Source organism: Corapipo altera, unplaced genomic scaffold (genome assembly GCF_003945725.1).
Source record: "Corapipo altera isolate COAL_440 unplaced genomic scaffold, ASM394572v1 65, whole genome shotgun sequence".
Classification (NCBI taxonomy): domain Eukaryota; kingdom Metazoa; phylum Chordata; class Aves; order Passeriformes; family Pipridae; genus Corapipo; species Corapipo altera.
The window spans coordinates 405,537-423,002 of NW_020884891.1; the positions used below are offsets into that span (position 1 = coordinate 405,537).

At 40.2% G+C, this 17,466-nt stretch overlaps 1 long non-coding RNA gene across 1 annotated transcript; it reads left to right on the plus strand.

Moving 5' to 3' along the window:
* The first annotated feature begins 78 nt into the window (after window positions 1-78).
* Window positions 79-14,073, plus strand: LOC113948010. The gene is made up of 4 exons (XR_003527951.1): window positions 79-89; window positions 1,237-1,240; window positions 9,013-9,019; window positions 13,979-14,073. It is a non-coding gene; the product is annotated as an uncharacterized LOC113948010 (long non-coding RNA).
* Window positions 14,074-17,466: the final 3,393 nt, after the last annotated feature.

Here is a 17,466-nt window from a genome sequence, read left to right on the forward strand (position 1 = left end):
TTGTGAAATGGAATATGGTTTAAGTTTGTTTCAATAAAAAAAAAAAAGGATTCTGCTGGAAGGACTTATGTCAAAGTGCAAAAGGTTTTGTACACAATGAACAGACTTTTTTTTTCTTGAGGGCCAAAGAGGAGACACTAAAATGAAATCTCTCTGCCACAAAAGCAGTTGCTGTTTTATACACAGGGAATCTACAAGGAGGCTTGTTATGAATTCTCCATCTTTGTATTTATTTTGGATTAGCCTGATTTAATCTAAGAGTCACATCAAGAAAGCCAGACCTCATCTTTAATGAGAAACTTAATATGTATTCACAGTAAACACTTTAAATGTCAAAGTTTAATGGACAGTATTCAAAGGCCATTATTATGGTAACTGTGCTTTTATATCAGCATGGCTGATGAGGAGTAATTCTTTTAAAGACATTCTTCAAAAAAAATCAATATAAACTTTAAATAATAACAACAAAAATTCCCTACAGGGCATCTTAATTCAGAGACAGGACAGTAACAAAACCCTACGTAAACAGGAGATCCAAACTCAAGCCTTGGCAACGACTATTGGGCCGAGGAAAAGCGTGAGTTGTACAACTGCAGTGCCCAGTGAGCTCTGTGAGCAGAGCAAATTTATATTCAGCCTTCTTGTCCCCTGAGTTCAAGTCTAAACCCACGTCAGCATCAGCCTCCCTGAGCTCAGCTCTTCCCTCCTCTGCTTTCTTCCTCCAGGTCCTTCTCACCCAGAGACATCCCCACGCTCATCCAGGATATAGAAACACGCACACCCCTCAGGAGTCACTCCTTAGGACAGCATTTAAAAATTCTACAGAGCAAAACTTCAGAGAGGAACCTTATTCTTTGTATAAACATGCCTAGAGTCTCTCATCTGATTAAGAGGAGCCTCTTTCCTAGGTTTTCCAACACGCTTTCTCCAACTCTCTTCCCTGGCAACGCGGGGGGTGTTGGGATGGAGAGCTCGACCCAGCAGGCACAGAGTGCTGGCATCATTTTTGCTTGATTTTACTCTTCAAAAAACATCAAATTCTGCTTTCCCCCTCACACACAATTCCCTGCACAATTTGATCCATCCTTTACCCAAACACGTAAAAAGTGTCCTGTGTTTCCATATGTGCCCATGGACATATACATTTTCTCAGGAGTGTTTAATAAATATCCTTACACATATTCCAGCATGATCCCTGTCCACTGAAACAGAAGGTGGAAAAGCTCCTGAGTGAAGATCTGTCTGGATCTGAAGGAGCTGCTTCCTACACCAGTCTCAAAATCTGTGACATCATGATGTTTATCAGAGGGGAAAAAAGCCTGTTTAAGCAGCTTCATTTTCATTTGCAGCCATGGATATGTTTACCAATTTATAGATAATTTTCTTTAATTGCATTTAGAATCAATTAAAGCAGTTCATTTATGTGGAATGATGTAGCAACCAAAAGCTGCTGTTTACTCATTCCCTCCACTGAGAAACTTTCCCTTCGGCAACAGGGTTGAACTTTCAAAGGAAATGATAATAGTTACATTCATGCAAACTCAGAAAGGCACCAAAATAATTCCTTTTCAAACAGATTCAGAGAGATCAAAAACTCTGGTTTATGTGGATTCAGCCTCTGTAACCAACAAACACGATGTTATTTTATCTGAACATGCAGAAAATACAGAAATGGGGAAGAGAATTTCTTTATCCAAGTGTTCCAATATGGAGTCACTTAAGGAAAACGAGTAATTATTGCATATTTATTTAATCTGCTGACTAATGATTGTGTATTTGCTGCTTTGCTGTGGCTACAGCTCTGCTCCACTCTCAGCTACCTATGGTTGACAAGGGAGAAAACACCAGAGATATCCTGCAATCCTGGGTTTTCCAGAATGATCCTTAAGCGATTCTTGGAGAACAGCACACGTTGCAAATGTTAATTGGTTCTGCCTTACTTTACTCCACAGAATGCATCCCTCTTGTGCTGTTGCCAGCCCATAATAAGAGGATATAATTCCTTGGCAGTGAGTAGTGGCAGCACTGGAACAGTGGGAAACCCTCGTTGGAGAGGCAGGACCTGGTTCTCTGCTAATTCCACTCACATCTGGCTCTGCTGGACCCACAGAGTTTGCCCCTGATGCATCAGAAATGAGCAAACTCTTCCTCTGAAGCAGCCAATGTGTTAAAAAAAAATACAAAACAGAAAAGAGAAAGGATAATGACCCTTCAGTGAGGCCTATTTTTGCCACCTTGTGTTTGTGGAGTCCTTGAGTCTTCCTACGAAACACTCGCCAACCAAAAACTGACAATACCCAGACACAGTCAGGATCGGCCTCCTAAAACTTATTACCCTCTTTTTTCCTTTGGAAAGAACATGGAGCTACTACTTTGAAAGGAATTAAAAAAGCATTGATTGATTATAAAGGAGAAACGTGTGAAATCCACAAAAAAATGCAAAAGCAAACAAACCCATAAAAGTTACTGCTGCATTATAGTATCTGGATTCAAATAAAAAGAGTGCACTTGATGCCACAGCACATGTAAGGATGCTAAGAAGAGATACAGTAGCATCTTCAATATTAAATATTATATTAAATAAATGCAAGCAAAAATTCTCCAAATAACCTTAAAATATTTCTTAGCAGTTATCTTCCCAAATTACAAACTTGTGTTTTTCTAATTGGCTTTAATTGCCTTGATTGAGCAAAAATAATCCAGAAGTGATTGTCCTTCACCTCTCCCTTTTATTTTTATTCCCAGTAGAAGCCAAATGCCCTTTGGACATCTTGGAGCTGCAGGAACGTGCCAGAAGCCTGAAGAGCCCTCTCACTGTCTTGTAATTAGGGAGCAGCCAAAGGGGCATCCCTGGAGCCAAAAGTGGGAAAGGGGAATTCAGTACCTTTTCTTGAACCCCCCTTCCTGGGCTTTTTGGGATTGCTGAGTTTCAGTTATTCAGTTTAATAGAGTTAAAAATCCGATGAGATAGATCCACGTCTTCCGTGTCTGCTTTCCGGGCAGTCAAAAATGAAAGCAACAGGAATGTGGTTTTGTATTTGATATGTTATGCCACGTCCTCAGGTTGGTTTTAGATCACAGAGATTACAGGATTATCCCTCTCCAAAACTTTGAATCATCTTCTCACATGTGATATTGTTAAAAATTGCTTTCTGGTCTCTTTTCAAATGGTGGTTGCTGAATGATCTGATCTGAATGCTAAATAAAGTAAAACTTTAAATATCCTGTGCTCTGTTCTGGTAACATTGAGCCTTGGAATGTGCTAATTCTACATTCTCAGAAGACGAAAAACTCCTTTTAATTAATAGATGAATCAACAATGCTATTGTAAATTTTAAAAAGCTGCTGATGTGCAAGAAGGAGCTTTGCTGGATGCTCCAAACACTGAAAGAATCACATAAACAGAAGGTGTGATGAAGGGGAGCACAAGAAATTGGGCCTTTTTTTGTTTCTAGGATTTATTGTTTTGTGGCACAAGAAATGGATGGAAACCTGTCAACTCAAACACTGGGACTGTGCAAAGCTGACTGATGCACCTGGAAGTAAAATGTACAATGGCCAAAAGGCAAGTTCTGGAAAACAGATTTTCCAATAAAGAAGATGACTAAAAAACTGGTAATTGAAATCAATCTGAATCTGGATTTTCTCATGAGAATTCCCACTCAGCCCATGGCACTGAAGATGGGTGAACAGCACTAAGGGCTTTTTGTGGCTGGTTGAGTTCCGTTTGTATTTGTTGGTTGGTTGGTTTCTGGTTTTTTTAGGTTTTTTTTTTTGCCTAGGATTCCAGCAGAGATGATTGACATCTTCCTTAAAAAAATAGTATTTTTTTCATGATTTCACATTTCAGTTGTTCTTCCTTTAGTCCCAAACTGCTCACGCAAAAAAAGTAGCTCAGAAACAGTTTTCAGTGTGAACAACTAAAAATAATCCAACCTTATTCAGCAAACTCTGAAGTTCTGAGATGCTCTAATTTAGAGAACTATTCCCTTGCACAGCCAAAGAGCACCAGGTCACAGCTATAGCAGAGTTCCTGTCCCAGGATTTTGCCTGGGCACTGAGGCAGTTTAGGGATCTTCCTCTGACCAAATTTTGTCCATAAACCTCAGGCTGCCACACCTTCCAAATAACCTGCATTACCAAAATCAGAGCAAATTCTGATTTCACTGCTGTTTGTCAGGAGGACAACAAAGCAGTAAAGCACTTTTTAATGCACACAGACATTGGGAAACGTGCCCTGCACAATATTCCAGTGTGGGAGATGCTGTAGCCAAACCTGACAAATTAAGCATTTCACCATTTCATTTTACTGTAAGACATCCAGGTTTTCAAATCCAGCTCATTTAGTGCTCCAAGCCCAAGGAAGTAGACCCTACTTGACTCCCCAAAGCGAATTCCCACTCCAGACATCCTGGATTTGCTGAGAGAGGTTCACATACGGATGATTCAGCCATTATATGCATATTTTTTCTGCTTTGTCTCCAAAATGAATAATACAACTTAAAGTTTGCAGTGACAAGAACCTGCAGTTGTGCCCTGAAACTAAAGACCTGATCATTCAGCTACAGCAGTTCATGTGTCTTCATTTATTCCTGGAGTGTATGTGTATATAAATATATATATATATATATATATATATATATATATATATATATGACTTGTAAAATTTACTAAATGTGATTTATTTGTTTATAAAGAACATCATTTTATCTGGAAAGTTCCCTACAAGAGCATCATTGCTTTAGAAACGTTTTTATTCCTTGTTTGTTTTTTTTTTTTACTTGCTAAAAGACTAAGCATTATCTACTAATAACATGAAGATGCAGAAAAGAAAAGGTCAATTTAATTGGAACTACTATTTCCTGGGGTTTAAAAGGAAAATGTTGAAGCTAAGATGACATTGACAAATTGCTACTATTTATTTAAATTGTGTAATGCAATCTACCAGTAGTTCTATAATCTGCATGTTTGAAGCAGTTGACCCGTCCAACTAATGCAAACAAATTAGCCTCCCGGGTACTCACTCTATCCTATAAGCCATTAAATATCCTAATCTAACATCATTTAATACACAAACTCTCTTAGTTAAAGTGTTACAGTGGATATGTGTTATAAAAATTACAATAGGCGAGGTCCGGAGCAGAGCCCATGTCAGTAAATTTGTGTTTTCTGTCACTCGGCCCAAAAAAACCACCGTGGGGACACATTTTGGGTTCCCCTGGGCCCCCCTCCCCCCTCCACGTGCCCAGCAAAAATCTTCATTGCCACATAATTAAATTACCTCCAAAGTCCAGCACTGGTTTAAGTGTTTTAAGTTCGATGGTTCCCACCACTAATACATTGGACAAATTTCTTTCCAATAAGTAAATTGGTCTCGGGGAAGTGTTTGCATTCTAAATGTTTCCAGGAAAATTAAGGCTCCATTATGCCTGTTATACACAGGGCAGGAACAACTCTGGTTTTCTCCCTGATTTATAGAAATGCCAATCCAGAGATTTCACAATTCATGCAAATCAACTCACCTGAAGGGAATGGGATTGTTTGTCTCAATAAAAAATGAATAAAACCTGGTGTAATTAGCAAAGCAATAATTCCCCCAGGGACTCAATCCTGGTGTTGTGTGAAGAGGGAAAATTGCCTGTTCTCCATTATGACAAATACACCAATAAGAAACACATAATTATTATTTTATCATACTGAGAGGTCTGTTCCGGAATTTATCCAGGAGTAAAGTCCACCTCAGGCAGCAGCAAAACCAAAAGACTTCTGAGGGCTCCCATGTCTTCCCCTTGGTTTCTCTTGCCCTTGGATCAGTCCTTTAAGGATCAGGTAGTCAATCGAGTTTCATAAGAGCAGGGAGATAGATAAAGGCAGCATGGAATGATTAAATCAATCAGGAAAGTAATAATCCTATAACCAAAGGAAAGTCAATAGGTTATATATCACTGGCAGGCTATAAAGTCATTACAGGAGCTTATGGGACTGAGTCACACAATTAATTGCTGAAGAAAAATCTCGAGGTTGCAGTAAAAAAGTATATTTTGAACATATTGATACAAGGCTGGTACTTTTGGTGAACTTTTCCTGGCAGATAACTAAGCAACAACAAAAATAATCCCACAAAACTGAATCCCCTCAAATTACCAAACCATGTGGAAGAAGCTTTTTCCAAGCTGTTACTGAAACTTCCTTCTTACAATATATATTTTAGGTGGAAAAAAAAAAGACCTTATGAATTTATGAATTCTATAAGGACCAAGCTGAATCTGGTTTTCACTATGAAAAGAAATAGGTGGGATCAAGAACCCCCTGTAGAAACCGCAAAAATGAGGAAAAAAAAGCAAGATTCTGCAGAAATTTGGGCAATCTTGTTGCCAGAGTACAGATATTAATAGTTTCACGTGCCTGGTTGTGAAAAGCACAATGGGTTTGAAGAGCTCTCCGAAGAGATTTCAATTCAATGAACGTAAGAGTGAGAAGGAGCTGAGCAAAGGGCTCTGATTCAGAGCCTCTGACCCCTCTCAGGAGAGTCATCAACGACTGCTCCAGGTCTTATACACAGAAATATAGAAAAGAAACCCCCTCTCAGTTTAAAACCTTGATCAATCGATTCCAAAACCAAAGAGATTTAAGCAAATCCAACCACAAGACCCCAGCTCTGCCTCCTGCTGCAGGTGTGAGGATTTTGCCTCATCCAAGGGGGTTGTTTTTTCCACTACAAAAATTCTCACTTATTTTCCTTTCTCTGAGAAGTGATTAAGTGACTCATGGATGAGCTCTAGAAAATTGATAGTTGTCAGAGGTAAAGACAATGATCAGTGCAAAAGGTAAGTTTACCATAGAATTGGGATTTTAGTCTTTTCTCATGTTCCTTGCCTAGTTTGGAACTGTTCTGGTTCGTAACAATCAGCTATTGTCAGCTGCTAATTATTAATTTCTCTTGGTTTCACATCTTCTAAGCTGAAATGACACTGAAAGGTGGTTTGAAAAGTAAAGTCATTCAACCTTTTCTGAATTCTGGTTAAAAACATGCTCTTTAATAGGACTAATGGTTGAATTTCCCTCTCTATATTGTATTGCAATACTTTGGCCCTCGAGAAATCCAGATTATTTTGCAGGTTAGTGCAACTTTTAAGTTCGGATTTCCAGAGAAACATTTACAGAGAAACAAATCTGCATTAACATGAATGATAACATATGAGGTATTTTAAATGAATAGTAATTAAAATTTAGTAGGATGATAATACGCTAATTAAATATCAATTGTTTGCTCAGGACCACTTATTGAGTTTAATAAGTATGTAAAAGATATTAATCTAGTTGTCATGCAATTACCTCATTGAGGGGGAGTGGGAATATGTGCGTGTGTGTGGGAAGAGCAAATCATGAAATGCAAACTCCAGTTTGAAATCTGCGTTAAGGTTGTGACAGAACTAAAGAAAAAAATTAATAAATTGCTCTTTCTTCCCTCCCTTGGAGCTACCGGGATGTTCAGAGGAGTGAGCTGTGGGTATTAAAAGGGCTGAGGAAGGGATGTGCAGGGAGGCAACAGAATTGTAGGACCACGGAATGGTTTGGGTTGGAAGGGACCTTGAAGCTCATCTCATTCCAACCCCTGCCATGGGCAGGGACACCTTCCACTAGCCCAGGTTTCTCCAGCCCCCATCCAGCCTGGCCAACCACAATAAACCATGGCAAACACAGCAGTCTAAAGGTTTAATTTTACAATTAACGCACAGATGCTCTTTTAAGACCTCCACATCATCAGATGTCAACCATCCCTAAAGCCCCTCACTGAGCACTCTAAAGAATTATTTACATTTTTACCCACCATGGGCTGCAGTTGCATTAAGTGTCTCATATACAAAAAGGAAATCTTTGGCCATTTCTCTGGGATTTACACATTAATGAAGTTTTCTGTAAGGTTGTTGTGACAACTGTACATGGACTTATCAATTTCACCCCCCTAAATAAAAATAGGTACTTTTTTACCCCCTGGATCATAATTTCAACCTGACGGGTTTTGAAAACAGGAGATGGGATGCTCCCCACATTTTTCTTATAAATTATCCATCCTTTCTGCAGCAACTTGGAAAGCAGTGCCAATTTTTTTATAGCTCAGAGCAGTTATAAAATATTAACCATATCAGACTTTATTTTTCCACAGCCCTGTGTGGAAAAAGGCAAGATTTTTCTGCTCCCATATTTACACAGGCATTAGAAACAGAGAAAGGTGGTAGGAAATTTGAGTTTATTTCCCTGCTAACCAAGGGGAAGCAGTTTACCTACATTATTTCCAGCAGCACTTTGACAAACCTGTTGACAAAAACTCACTGAGGAGAGAAGCCCTCTTTCCTAACAGGGCTGTCTTCATGTTTAACCACCCTTTTTATCCAAAATCTTTGCTGTAAAGGAAGCTAATTCCTTCTTTTCCTAAACCCAACAGAGAGAAAGAGATATTGACTTTTCTGCCAGCAAATCCAGCTCGTTCAGCCCTGTCTCCAACCCACTGTTTCTGAATCTTTCATCAGTTTTGGTCCTTTTCAGGGCTCTGATTCCTGCACAGCATCCTTAAAGATCCCTGTTTAAGCAAGGATGCTGCAGCACCCAGAGCCTGCCCTGCCCCCAGGCTTCAGAAAAACAGCACAGGCAGCTTGGAAAAAAATGTTTGAAGCACAAACAGAAACGAATATGAAGAAAAGCTTCAAGATAAATTACAGGGGACTGTGTTTTTTCCATCCCCTCTCAGCACTGCTTTGTAAAGACCCCCAGTTTTAGGAGCAGAGGGTAGAGAATGGGCAGCAAAAAAGTGTTTTTCTCCTTTTAGACACAAACCATTAGATTATCAAAAAGCTTAATATGAAGAGGGAAGGAAAGAAAAGATGAGAGAGGTAAGAACTGGAGTTTGGAGAAGCTCTGTGCAGAAAATTCAACCAAGTGGGTGTGAAGACTGGGGTCCCACCAGTGGGGTCAGGGCAGCTCCAGGGAATCTCCCAAGGGAGATTCTCTCAGCCTGGGGGTTTTTTTTCTCCCAATTGTCCCTGCAGCCACACTTCAGCACATCCACGTTCTGAGCCTCTCTAATTAATTAAAAGGAGAACATAATTAATGCAGCAACTCTTATTCTGGTTTAGGCCATCAGAGGGAGGGTGGGAGGGGAAGCAGGGGGCAGATGCACCTGAAATGGAGATTTTTGGTGACACAAAGCTGCTGCAAACCCAATGAAGAAGTAACTCCAAACAATTCTAATATTGCTCTGCATCCCCACAGGCAGCTGCAGGACATGGGGGAGTCCAACCCAGAGAAACAACAGAGATGGAAGCCTTTCTAGCAGAAAAATACTCCCCCTAAACATCAGCAGCTTCTGCAATAGCGAAGGCTCAAATATGTTGCTGGGTCACCTCACTTTTGCAGATCACCCCACAGATATTGGGAAGCTTTGCTGTGCCATATGTGCATCCTTATTCTCTTTCAAAACCATCAGTTGTCGAGAGATAAAAATCCAGAGTTGTGTTTGGGGGAGAAAAAGCAGCACACACTGAGGCTCCAAAGCAGGGCTGGCGTTTGAAGTGTCACTTTTGGTTTTGATCACCATTTTATCAGCACTAAGGGAAAGTGCCTTGCTGCACCCAGAGAGCTGCCTCAGCCAATAACCCGTTAGGAGCAGCCTCTTTAGTGTGGGGATAGAAGCAAACACGGGGAGAGATGGAGGCAGATGATTAAATGGGCTGAAAATCCAGGCTGACACCCCGGGACCGATGGAACAAAACTGGGGTGGGGGGAAGGGACAAGAGCACAAACAAGAGCTTAAATTATCCAGCCGAAATTCCCACCTTTAACAACACACCACTGGCTGATGGCAGTGGAGCACCTTGAGTTCATGTCTGTCTTGTGCAGATCGGGCAAAAACTCCCAATTACAGGCCTGCAGTTGAGTATTTCCACAATGACAGGATTATTCAGCAGCACATCACCACAGGGCTATAAAAGTGTGTTGTTGACTCAGCCCACTGGGCCAATCCTCTGAAACGATTTCTTAGGAGATGTTGCTCTCCAATATCTCTAAACCTACTTCCAGATTTTTTTTTTTCTTCATTTGAAGATCACTGACCTGGTGCAAGAAAATATTTTCCCTCTGTAGGAGGCAGACCTCTTCCCTTCCTGTGACTTTCAAACCACCAGAACTTTGAAGAATTTACTGTACATCTCTTCCCACTCTCTAGAGCACCCAGTTCCTTACCCAGGCAGACCTCCTGATGTTTTCCAAACATAAATAAACACTATATGCATTCAAATTCTCCATCTGCATTTATACCTGTGTGTGCTTTACAGATTTCTCTCCCAGCCCACTAAACCCATTTATTTTTGCCAACCTTTATAAGCAACAATCTCTTAATTCACAGGATTAAAATGGCCAAAAATATTTTTATCCTTCTGCTGTTCCTTTAATATTGGATCTGTGTGAAGTTCCCACACACTTTTAGCAAATAAAGGCTCATTTCTAGATTTGTCACAGAATAGCAGGAAGTTGGAATTTCCAACTGCTCTGACCTGGACTTAGGGATAGCTTTTACATCATTATATAGATATTTAGGACTGTAGTTACATAGAGCTGGGTGGTCCAGGTAAGTCTGGTTATGATAAAAGGCTGGTGGAGAACTAGAATTCTACTAGACTGGCTGTTTTGGTGGCAAGGATTTGGGAATTCCATAAAATTCAGGACAGAAGAGGAACTGTGAAGGGGTGAATTCCAAAGTTTAAAGAGCAAATATTCACTGGACTTGAAATCCAAGTGGTCAAATCAAGTCATGGATGTGGCACATCCAAAAGAACCAGACTTCAGTCAAGCATCCAAGCTGTGGAATACAAAAATCAGCTGGAAAGACCAGCACTTGTCAAGGCATCACCACCTTTCAACTTGGAAATGTCCTTCCCTTCTGTGGGAATTTCCATGTATAATAATGAAGGAAAAAAAAAAATCTTTAAAAAAGGGTTGCCAGGAAGACAAATTCAAACTTTGTGGTCATTTTCTATTCTAGTGCCTCTCCCTCCCTCGGGCTCTGCCCACACAGCTTTTTATATAAAATATTACTGTGGGGACACTCTGAAATGGTCATTTCAGCTTCCTGTTGGGTCGTAACAAAAACATTCCTAGAAATAAAGGCTGAGGCTCACAGCATCCCCTGGGTGGACATTGTTGGAACAGGGGCTGATGAGGGTCCTCCTTCAGCTGGAGGGGTGGGTCAGGGCTCCAAGGAGCTGCCCTGGAGGGATGGGATCCATGTGTCTCCTCCAGCTATTCCCAGCTGGCACAGCCCCTTCTACTCCTGCTCAAGATGGAAGCTAAAAGCTACTCACAGACCAGATTAATCTTTCTTTCACTCACATTTAAAAAATACATAATAAATATTCTCCAAAATTCCAAGAGGGGCTGATCCTGCTTCATTAATAGCAGTGCCTAAAGCAGCAGATGGACTGTGGCTGCAGTGCTTCAATATATTCATTATTTAGGCCATTAATTTCCTTTGCACCGAAAACATCTGGCTTCTGATGCTCAGGGGGAAAAAACAACATGATCCAAAACTAGTTTTAACTACAGGTTCATCTTCTACCAGGGCAGGGTAAATTCAAAACCAAGGAGGAAAAAAAAGCAAGAAGTTTATTCGCCGTTGGAGAGGACGGAACAAGGTATAAATTTTAAGGGATTTTTGTGTAAGGGGAGCTCACTGGATATGATTTTTTAATTGCTGCCTGCAAAACCCACGGGAAGAGCTGCTTCTTTTCCTTTCCTCGGGTGTTTAGCACAGGCAGAGCTGTACAAGTAACTAACGCTGTGGAGAATCCCAGGCTGGGGGCTCAGAGCATCCCTGCTCCCCAGTGAAAGATTCCTGCCCTGGCAGGGACTCCCACACATTCCTGCTTCCCTTGGACCCTTTCCCCACGACACCAAATGTGTTTCTTATAAAACCAGCAAAGCCTGCACCGATGTAGGTTTTTAAAACCAGACTTTTGTCAAGATTACTGTCTTAGGCAGAGATATGTCACACATCAGGGAAGGCAAATCCCACCTAGTGGCACAATAGCCTTGAAATTAAGCAGGATTTTCCTACAAATAATCTCAAATGGAATGTTATTAAAACACAGCAAAACCAACTATTTTCAGGCTCCTCCACAAGGCAATGAACTGCCCCATGGAAACAGAACTAAGGTTTGGTTGTTTAATATACCAACAACACCAGGGAGGAACTATTAACCTGTTTCCAGATTGTTATCATTTCTTAGACTCTCCAAATTGCATGGTCTCAAGTAGGAAAGACAGGAAAGAGTAATCCAGTGGAATTAAAGAGAACAGGCCTATTGTCTCCTGCTCCTCATCTCCTTCCCTTGCCCAACTGGCCAGAAGCTCGTTATCAAGTTTTTCTGCTCTTATATCAAGACAAATTTTCTAAACCTTACTTTTTAAACTTTCTTCCTCTCAAATGACAGGGGTTGCACAAAAAAATTTGAATTTCAGAGCCAATGTGTGCTTTTTCCACACACGTTGCTAGTTCGTGAGGTAGAAATAAGCCTTTGAAGAGAGGTGACATCTCCAGCCACACACTCTGTGTCAGGGACCCCACAAACTTATTTATAAACCACTTTCCTAAGGACCCACCAGGTTTAGAGAGAAGGGCTCTCAAAGCTTGACCAAAAAAAAAAAAAAAAAAGGATCACTTCTTTAGATCCCTGCTTTGGTAACTTTTTCATAATTTTTTATGAAATTGCTGTTCATTAAACAACAAGAAAAAAATCCAGATGAAAAAAATTGTACTTTCAACCCATCGTTTTGCAATGATGGATTTTGCTCTTTCCACATCTGAAAGGTTCCAAACATGGAATATGAAAAGGTTCTTGAGTGTTTGTGGTTACAGATGAGCTTATTTTTAAGCTGCTCACAAAATGAGAGAACTTCACCAGCCTGTAAAATAATTATTGCTGCAATGAGGTGGATTATGGCTAAGAAAGATTTCAAAGGTTAGATTTAACTTCTCCTCAGGAAATACTGCTTTAAATTTGAAGCTGTTCTTCAGCTGCAGCATTGCCCAAACTTTGGTGCTGGCCTAAACAAGAACAGATAATTCTAACAATTTCCTGCCCAAAATGTTTTACCTTTGAATTACCTGAAATTAAATTCATAATGAGAACTTGGGAGAACATGAAATGGAGGGTGATGTCCGGAAGGAGAACTTTGAGAGCTCCTCAATTCTGCAGTGGGCAGCCTTTAAAATCTCTTGTAAAGGATTTGTTACTTAAGAAACACAAGATGCCAACTTGGTCACTCCTAACATGATGTCAGAATTCAGCTGTAACTGGGACAGAGATAACTCTCCAACAATTCCCTGTGCACCAAGGAAATAGTCAACAATGCTGCACTAACCAAAGTGAACAGCAGCTCTCATTAGATGACTATCTCTGCAGGAATAATGCACCTGTTTAGGTTTAATTAAATGTAATAGAGAACATTTTCTTGTAATAGCTATAGATGTCCATACATCTCTATCATACTTGGCTTCAAGAATTCATCCATTTTCCTCACATCCCCTCATTTGGACAATTTATCGTATTGTCAGACCACTAATGTAAGTCATTTATGAGAAGTTTTTATAGTAATTTACAGGCTAAGTAGGAATATCACAGTCACTGGAGATGTTCAACACTCCTGTAAACTTGCACTGAACACAGTAATTCTGATGGATAATTAAATTGATAAGGAAAAACAGAGATGATTCTGTCACAATGAAAGTATTTTAGAAGGATTTAAGCTTGAATTCTCCAATTCTCACATCAAGATCGCTGTGCATGATGAAAACCCTGTTTCTTTTCTTTTGCTTCTTCCCAAAACACAACTTTGCCCGGCCTGGGACAAAGAGTAGCTCACACCTGAACTAAAAGTTGGGATCTGCAGCACAGGAAGCTGCAAATTCAAGAACCTTACCAAGATTTAAGAGATGTGTGGATGTGGCACTTGGGGACATGGGTTAGAGGTGGCCTTGGCAGCGCAGGGAGAAGGGTTGAACTCACTGACATAGAGGGCTTTTCCTAAACAATTCTGTGATTTCATAAGACTGTGCTTTGTTCCTTTTATTCACTTATTTTTGGTGCACAATCCATGCTGATGGATTCCACGCATGTCCAGTCTCTGGGCACTTGGAGAGTTGGATACTTTCAGATTCCTCAGTGTGGAAACTCCCCAGAAGGGCTTTTTTTCCCCTTTCACAGGGCTCATCTATTCCTGCAGAAGAGTTTCCTCCATCCCTGTGCTCCTTGTGTTCTGTAAGTCTCCCACCTGCCTTGTTTTGGGAGCCCAGCTGCAGACGCAGGTCTGACCCACTCCAGCTCCCACCTGATTCCTGCCAAACAAGCAGAATTCCACCTCCACTCTCCTACTCCCCACGCCAGCATCTGCAGATCTGATTTTGCTCTGTAAATAGATGATATCCAATATTTATAAAAAGATTAAGCTAATCTGACATTTAATTAATGGAAACGGCGATGTTTGACTTTTTATTTTAATAAGCAACACCCTTTGTTCCCACAGAAATCATTACTAGCAGGATGTTAAAAAGAAAATAAAATAAAAAGGCAGAAAGATTTAACAAAAGGTTCCATTAAATTAGAGAGCAATAAACAAACACAGCCAATTTATGCAGCGGAGTCATTAAACGTGTATCCTCTCCAACACTTCCCTCACAGACAGTACTTAGGGCTGGTGGGATTGATCTGCAGGGAGCAGTTACCTTAATTATAAAATGAAACACCTCTGCTAATGCAGTCCTGGAGCCTCGGTAGTTTCCACCCCAGCCATGTGGCTCCAAATGCTAATTCCACGAAGGCTCCGAGGGCTCGGAGGTGCCGCGCTCGGCAGCCCGTGACCCTCCCCGGCTCCTCTCTCCTCCCTCCTGCCCTTGGGGTGGAGACAAAATGCAAGAACTCTTTGGTCCAGCTCAGCATGGTCTTCTGAATGGTTCATTCACGGGCAGCCATTTGGACAAGAAAGCCCTTTTATCTGATTATCTGCCCTCATCCTTAGAGCTTGTGCCGAGAGATGTGATGAGCCTTGCAGGAAAAATTAAAGAAGATGTAAACAGTAAATGCAGACATTTTGCAACATAGCTAAAAATAAATTGCACTACAGGCAATTATGCAAGTTTTACTGGATACATTAAAAAGACATTAAATGCACAGCTGTTTTAAGTGTCTTTTAAGCTGATAAATTAACTGTCTAATAAATTGTAAGATTTGTCAGCTAATAATGCTATTTTATCTGCTTTAACATATGCCTTCCTAGTTCATGAAGCATTATTGTAAGTGCCAAAAGGAGATAATGTGCATTTTACAGTGTTATGTCTTAAGTGGAATGGATCATTGGCCATGAAGAAGTGTGTTAATAAATCTCCTAGGCTTTGTTAATTGCACTCAATGAAGTGTCACTGTTAAAACACAAAAGATGTGAGAGAGAAAGCTGAACATAATGTCTTTCAGTTTTACAATTAACAGTTCACTAGGCAAATCGACCAAAAAGACCATAATTTGTTGAAGCCTTATTAACTTACATTTTCCTAGTCAAGGTCATAATTGTGAATGGCTCAAAGCTATCTTTTAATGCTCATCAAGAAGAGTAACCTTGCTAGAGAAAATGAACTTTTCTGTCTTTCGGTAGCACTTCTCACTTGCTTTGCAGGTAGAAGACAAATAAAGCTGAACTTTGTTATGCAGCCACCTCCTTCAGTCTCTCACCACCAATGAGTGCCACTCATAAGGGGGGAAACATGAACTTCAAACATCTTTTCTCTGCAGCAAATTAAAAACTGGGAAAAGTACAATAATAAAAAATGTTTTTGAAGTGTAGAAGCCTATCAGAGCTGTCCTAGCGCAGAATGAAAGCTGTTAATTTTCATTTGTAGGATTACTCATCAAGATTTGAGGTTTTCCCCTGGAAACTGAACTCAGGGCAGAAAAGAAAACAAATAACCCGCCACGCTTCACAAACAATCATCAAAATCAAATACAATCACTAAATACCCTTCATGAGGAAGAGCTATTTCCATAATTCTTATTAAATATTGATTACTTAACATATGAACACTTCACAACATCTCATCAGATTGGCACTACTGGGCTTTGTTGCAAAATCTTCCCACTTAAGATCATTTTGTGATGATATGAAGTATTTTCTCCACCAGGGGAACCAGAGTAAATACTGATGATGATGTCTTGACACCCAGAAATATAGATGTGTGATCACCAGCTCACTAATCCTCAGGAAGCAATGAGAGCACATGATAGAAGAATAATGCCCAAGCGTTAATTGCAGTCTGTCATTTCTTCCTAAAACCCTCAAGATGCAGAACACGATGATTTCATGGAAGTCTCCACGTATTTAAATCTCAGACTACAAATGCCATCACTTGCCATTAATCCAACCATTCCTTTGTGCTGTTCTACTTTAAGTTTGATCCACCTGATAACAGTTGTAACACTCTTCTTTGGGTGATAATTTTCACCATTTACCCCGAGAAACAATGAGGTTGAATCAATACCTGCCAGGGATTCCATTCCTGGGCATGAGGTACAACCCAAAACACAAAGCAGAGCTAACAGGCAGCAGCATTAAATAACACCTGCCAACAACCTGGGAATGCTTCTTTACATTTTTAATGGCATTGCTTCAGTTGTTCAGACTTTAAATCTGTTTTATTTATGCAGAATCAGAGGGGTCACATCTCTCAAGTGAAGTATCATAGATGAGTATATCCAAAAAAAGGCAGTTTGGGGTTAGTCTGAGACTGCACTGACATGAGTGTTACAGGAAATAAAACAACTATCAGAAAACAAAGAGAATTCCTTCTTTTCCCATAAGGCTCTGCCTTAATGACAGGATTATTTAAACAATCATGGAATTGTTAGGGTTGGAAGGGACCTTAAAAATCATCCAGTTCCACCCCCCTCCATGGGCAGGGACACCTTCCACTAGATCAGATTGGTCCAAGCCCTGTCCAACCTGGTCTTGGACACTTCTAGAGATGAGCTGGACAACCAGCAGTGTATGTTCATAGTAGGGAATACCTACAGAAATTAATATTTTCAACTAATTCCTCTTGAACATGCACCTTAGAAAGTCCTCCAGAGGGCTGAACTCATCCAACCAGAAAAGTAAAAATGAATATATCATTTGTGTCCAAGTAAAGCAACCTGCATTTCAAACTCCATAGCTCACACTGAGGTCAAAAATCCTCCTTAAAAACTGTGCCATGAATAAGACTGCATAATTTTGAATTAATTAATAAAATCAGTGCAAGATTTTAACTATAACTTAATTGAAAATAGTATCTGATATGGAGATGTGCACATACACATGTGTAGAACGAAATAAAAAGGTATACACATAAATATAGTTCAGACTCACAGTTACTCCACAGCTGACAGG